A 7,319-nucleotide genomic window follows, 5' to 3' on the forward strand; every position below is an offset into this window, starting at 1 on the left:
GATGTTTTTGTGACGAATCACCCTTTAGCGACAGATTTTCCAGGAAAAAGTCCATAGGTAAAAGTCTTTCATTTAGTAGTGGGTGACTTAGGGGTGATGAGTGAAAGTGTTGTTGAAACCTAGTCTGGATACTCTACTCGTCTCCGCCATTGGTTATTGAAGAGGGTTTCAAACGAGTATGGTGGTTGTCTAAGGTGGTGGTCTAAGGTGGTGGTGGGTGGTGGAGGTCATCATCAACGTTGATGTTGGGGGATAAAATGTTCGTTTATGAAAAATGACCAAAATGCTCTAATGTAAGGGGTGCCTTGGGCCATTTAACGGCTGCTAGGGGAAGAGATTAAGGTAGCGTTGATTCATATAATGGAATATGTTGAAATTGAAATCAGTCAAAAGAATTGGAATATAAAAGAATTAGAATAAAATTTGATTGGTAATTAACGTTCATTTAGTTGACATGAATTGGAATATATGGTGTTTAGTTCGTTGAATAAAACTTCGAAATTGTTACCATATAATCATAAAATTAATTGGTGGTGGCGGTGGCGGCAACAGCAGCAATGTTTGTCTACTTTTACAAGTAGTTGTCAGAAAAAGCTATTTTTGATTAATAAATTTTGCCTTACAAAAAAAATTTATCTGCGAGGTAGTGTTTGGTACGCAGACAGGATGGTACGGGACATGATAGGACGGGACGGGACAGGACTAATTGTCTGTCCTATGTTTGGTACGACTAGGACAAGACAAGACAAAACTATTAAAATGATCATATTACCCCTAAATGTTGTTCAATGTTATTTTATATCATATAATAATTGTAAAATGACAACAAATCAACCAAAATATTGTCATTTTAACTTTAATCTCGTGTTGTTCCACCTTTTTTAGTGGAACAAGAAATATCAAGATTTGTCCCATTAATATTAAAAATAGTCTCACCTTGTCCCATGTTTTTTTTGTCCATGACATGCCAAACATGTGACTATTTTTTTTTGTCCAGTCCTGTTCTATGTAGTTTGCATACCAAACGAACGACGAATAACCAAAGTATTATTATTCAATATATTGAATCATTAAAAAAAAGTGTAAGAAAAGTTTGCCAAGTTATACAATTGGTTACACCAAATTTCACCAAATAACTTTGATTTATATCTGTTTGATGATTAAAATATAAAAACGGTCAAAAGTCATAAAAATTAAAACTCTTAATTAAAACCATAAAAAAATTAATTGCATAAAAATGTGACATATGTTGGTTTGATTCGTATTTTATATAACCGTGTTAAGAGTCGTTGCTCTTACTTACCGAGTATGACTCTCGATCCTTGCATCGCTTGTACTGGGTAAGATTCTTTGGTTCTTGTTATATTCATCCAATAAAGTAGTGTAACTTGATAAGCGTTTACCCGGTAAGCATTTAGTAAACGACCCTTTAGGTATTTGATTTAATGGTTCATATTTAATATTACATGTATTTTATTGTAAATTCTATTTTATATAACATATTTTAGGTAAATATTTAATAAAAATCATATCAATTTGATACTTTAAATATATTTTTAGAAAGGAAAAAAGATGATGTCCCTGTCACATTTTTCAAAATTAAATTTTTTCGTGTAATAGATTATGTAAAAATAAAGGAAGTCCGACGAATAGTACAAAATTATGTAAATTTAGAAAAAAAAAATCCCTAAAAATGGATTAAAAATGACGATTGCTATTTGCATGGAAAGTATTAATGGCACCTCTTTGAACTAGTTGTGTGTCCGTACAATACGACGGGATGTCAAATTTTCTAATAAGCCTACAACTAAAAATGAGTGCAACTATTCATAAAAAAAGTACAAAATTTATATTTTTACATTCAATCTTTTAGAGGAACCCTTAGAAATATTTAAACCTCAATTCTTTATAGTTGAGTATCCGTGCGATATAACAAGATGTAATCAAGTACAATGTAACAAATAAGGAGTCGATGTGAACTTTTTTTGTATATACCCTTCCAATTCTCTTACTCTCGTTGGTAGAAGTAATGAATTAACCATATGCAACTCTGTGAATTAGAAGGCCACTCCATCTATGACTTTTTCACAATCTGAACAGTGACAGCGACGGTATATAGACAAAAATCCAAGACAATGTATTTTGCCTTTTATCTATTATATAATGACAAATAAACTAAAAAGAACACGAAAACAATTCAAGTTGTCTCTGGTTTTATAAGTACTCCATCTGCTTATGAAATAACTCCAAAAAGTCTTACGTGATTGATTAATCAGGTAATGAATCAATCTGTACCCCGAAACCCTGAAATCTCAAACTTCTTGCAAGATTTTGCAGAAAAGCTATACACAATCCATTAATCCTTCTGCTTCCTATAAACAAGATTTCTCTTTCGACAGTTTATCAAGACATTATGCACATCATTCTACATAGAAACGCACAAACATAAACCATCAACAAATCTACAGAGAGATGGTTGTTAAAATTCGATGCATCCTCTAAACACGAAGTTGATAGACATACGAGAAATGGATAGAACTGAAAATTATGTGGGAATCTTGATCTTCATTATTTTGTATGTTTACATCTAATGAGCTATCTGCTACTCATCAAATCTACAAAAACTATACTTCAGTTGTGGGGTGCATATTTCTCCCTATCTTGCCTTTCTGATGAAAAAACAAAGTATGATGGCTATAACTAGTAACAAATCGAATAAACCTGTTCTGGAAACTGTACTGGAAAAGGCTCTTTGAAATCACAATTCTGTTATAGAGTCCACAATTAGGTACTGATGACATGGTGGCCACAAGTACAGAATCATTATTGGTCCCAACTTTTATTTCATAGACCTTGTAACAAACATCCTGAACAGGTCATCAAGAGGTACTACATTGATCACAAAAACACCATGATCATGAAGAACTAATCTAATCGCCTGAAAAATACCTTACTGACAGCTACTTATGAATTTATCATTGAACTCCATTTAATACAGAAAAATCTTAAAGCAAAGTATAGACACTTTCAGTTTGTTTTGAAATAACTCATTGTAATAATATACCTTAGCCTCTTCTTTGTTCCAATTATCGATAAGGTTCATCCATTGATCCGGACGAACTCTCCTAGGATTAGACTTTATTTGCTCTTGAAGTGATAGAGATGGATCATAGTAATCTTTCTTTATTCTTGCCCTCCAATTTCTCATCTTTTTTGCAAATGATTTCAAAATCCAATCATCGAATCCTGGTGGAAGATCAAATTTTGTCTAACAAACAAGAAAAAGTTAGATAATAATAACATGATATATCAAATTTACGTCAAGTATACCTCTATAAAGTTTACTAACATTCCTTTCTTGGTTGTGCTAACTTGATGCCATGAAATATCAACTGGACAATACTTTCCACTTCTTGCCAAAGATCCCATGAAATGACTCAAACTATTACTAGTTTCCTTGTCAACTGGTTGGCCATATTCATTGAACAGAACTGGAATACGATCCCTTTCTTCTCGAGCCCAAATACTTGGCATGTATGTTGGCCCTCTAACTCTCTGTGTGAGCTTCCATCAACAACTAAAATAAGAAAAGTGGATAATTTTTTTAAATTTATCATTGAAAAATAATTATACTAGTCCCCAAAAGATGACACATATCTACATACACATCACATATACCTGGATYATCAATAAAATGGCTGGAGTCTATGTTAATTGTGTCTTCTTGAACTTGTTGATTGACTACTATTCCCATGAGCCAAATTCACTCCGTTGTTCATCCTTAAAGACATTGCTAGCAAAAATCCAAAGATAAATAATAAATTGAACAAAAAAATCACAATGCAAAGTAATAATTAGTTCTTACACATAATAACCAAAGTCATGACAAGGCATCAAATATCTTCATCTCCATCTAAAATTGGGATATCTTTGTCAACAATAATTCCACTAAAACATTCTCTAGTCAAATCAATGTCCATATTTTCATCGACTTGAGGACAACTAAAAGCTTCACTTTGCAAGTATGTATCAACATGATCAAGACATGGTTGTTCATTCATGTCATAAAAATCTCTAGCTGTTGTCTTGATCATAACTTGCCACTTTTTGTCAACAGGGTCCGCCACGTAGAACACTTGTTGAGCTTGACAAACTAGTATAAAAGGCTCATTATGAGGCTTCAAGCCTTTAAAATTAAGTAGAGTAAACCCATTCTCATCTTCCCTTTTCCTTTTACCAATTGAGATCCAATCACAATCAAACAACACTACTTTTTTGTCAGTCGAATAGTCTAACTCAATAATATCTCTCAAGACCCCATAGTAGATTACATCTCCCATAGTAGGATTGTTATCTCTAACGCTCGAGAAGCTATTTGTCCTCGCATCAAGCACAACTCCACTATTTTGTGTTTTTCTTTTCTGCTCAAGTTCTTGCGTGTGAAATCTAAAACCATTTATAATAAATCCCTTGTATTTTTAAACAACCTCAATAGGGCCACCTGCCAAGACCCTTAGTTCCTCTGTGATTCTTTGATCCCTTAAAGTAGGCAATTCCTCAACCTGAGTATGAGTACATAAAATATTATAGTTTAAAAAGCACTTGGCATAAATTATAAAATGTAATATGATAATTTAATTTAATCATTACTTACAAGATTTTCGAACCATAATGCAAAAGTTTTACCATGAATTTGCAATTCATGCTCACGTAATCGTCGACTTTGATCACGAACAATATTTAGATGTTCACTGTATAAGTATATAGTGTTAAAAGACTCAAACACTAATTGTACTAAAATTCATGATGTATAATTGTTGACTTACATGATGAATTCATCGACTTTGTTGCAATTAAACAACACATATGAGTGTGCTTTAGCCAAAGTTTCAGGGTCCAGTGTTTGTGTCTCTACAGCTCCCACCGAACGACCCGGCATCGAGAAGAGAGGTAAAACACCCCGACAACCACCATCATCATAATTTTGACTTGTCTTATTATGTCTAGACCCAATATCATCATATAAATACAATGAACAAAAGGAAAAACACTCTCAGCTAGATATCCTTCTGCAATCGAACCCTCGATTTTACTTCTATTTCGAACATAAGATTTCAATGTGGACAAATACCTAAAAATTCATAAAATGAAAAAGTTAAATAATAATAATAATTGTATCGGTAATATTAATAAACATACATACCTCTCGATCGGATACATCCAACGGTAATGAACTGGACCGCCTATTTTGGCCTCTGACGCAAGGTGAACTGAAAGATGAACCATGACATCGAAGAACGATGGTGGGAAAATCCTCTCTAGATCGCACAGAGTTTTTCCGATCTCGTTTTCTAGTTCAACCAAATCTTGAGGTCTAAGAACTTTTGAGCATAACTGTCTATAGTAACGACATAATTTCATCAAAGGAAAACGAACATGCTTAGGTAAAACTTTTCGCAAGGCGAGCGAAAGCACCTGCTGCATCAAAATATGATTATCATGACTCTTAAGCCCAAGTATTTTTGGAGGTTTTACTTGCACGCATCTTGATACGTTAGATGCATATCCATCCGACACTTTCACCTTTTTTAAGACATTAAAAAATATTTCCTTCTCCTTCTTATCCATTAAGAAACAAGCTGGAGGCAGGTAATAGTCCCCTCTTTTCAAGATGAGTCATCGACTACTCCAACCATTATACTTGGTTACCCATAGCAAGCAAACCATCATTCAACGGTTCAAGAAATAAAATAAAATGCTACCCTTTGCAAGAATGAAAGATTTTGGGCAAACAGTGTCAATTTTTCTTGCATATATTTTCATAATGTGCAACCAGAATGTATTTTTGGCATTAACAGTAATAATGGTTGGATTCAAATAGAAAAGCCAAGCATAATCGTTAGAAAAAAGAATGTGGATTCATCAATAATCCTGATATACCTAAATACATAACCATTCGAAAGTACATGTATTTGATTCTTCCTTTTTAACCAATTTGTTGTGGTCCAGACGAAAATCAAATGTACCTAATTCATGAAATTTGGACTGATTCAATTTTGGTTAACCTAATATTGTTGAAATTAATAATTAACACAATTCTTTCCCCTAATCTATTAATTGGCATAAATTTTTGATAATAAGGTTCACACATAACAACATAATGCATACTGAAACTGAATGAAATTAAGAATCTCAAAGTAGAAATCACACCAATTTTAAACTCTACTTGGAATCAAACCAAAATTAAACTAAATAAAATCTTACAAGGAGATGAAATGTTACTTCTTTAGATTGATATGACTCAGTCCTGTAGAGCCATCCACAATAAATAAAAAACCCCAATTTTATATGGAGATTCAAAACCAAATTCGAACGAAACTAAATAAAATCTTATCTGGAGATGAAATGTTACTTCTTTAGATTAATATGGAGATTCAAAACCAAATTCAAACCAACTATGAAGAGTTTATGTCTGCGGATGCACAAATTGCACCAAAAGCAAGCTGATATGCAATCTAACTAGAAATTAGGAGTTACTATTATCAAACCAAAAAATAGATTAGTGCGGTTTTATGCAGGAACAATTATAAAACCAAAGATGTTGGTTATAAAGAACCCTAACCTAAATTATAAAGGGACAATGGATAAAGTACATAATATGGATAAAAATGGAGCGATTCCAGTAGAGGGGTGAATTACCTCGATTCCATAAGAGAAGCGATTCAAGTAAATGGGCAATTGATTCAGAGTAGAGAAGTAGATATCGATAGAATGAATGGAGAACTAGCCTTGATAAGCAGTGAATCGCTGCCTAAAATGGAGTGGTTCCAGTCAATTCTAGAGAAGAAGAGAGATTCAAGTAAGTGATTGATTGAGAGTAGAAAAGTAGAGATTGGTAGAACGAATGGAGAACTAACCTTGATAAAGTGATCAAGAAGGTGAATCGATGCCTTGGGAGAAAGGAATCGATGTCTTTGGGAGCAGGGGATTATAGATAACAATTTTAAAACTTTATACATAATATTTTAGTACTCTATGCATTAAGATTTGTTTTTAAGATTTAAGACTTTATGTAGTGAAAGATAGTACCAAATGTATTAGATGTTGTTTTTAAGAATTTTGTTGAATCTCATTGATAAGGTAGTATAGATAACTATCAACTTAGTTACTTACATATTTATATTTTATGAATTTTGTTTTATTTTATATATTTGTATTAAATATACATGTGTATATATATGTATATATATATATATATAGAGAGAGAGAGAGAGAGAGAGAGCGACCAATGCAAACCATCAGTATTTGTATAAACCGTA

This window comes from Cynara cardunculus, assembly GCF_001531365.2.
Source record: "Cynara cardunculus var. scolymus isolate 2C chromosome LG 1, CcrdV1, whole genome shotgun sequence".
NCBI lineage: Eukaryota > Viridiplantae > Streptophyta > Magnoliopsida > Asterales > Asteraceae > Cynara > Cynara cardunculus.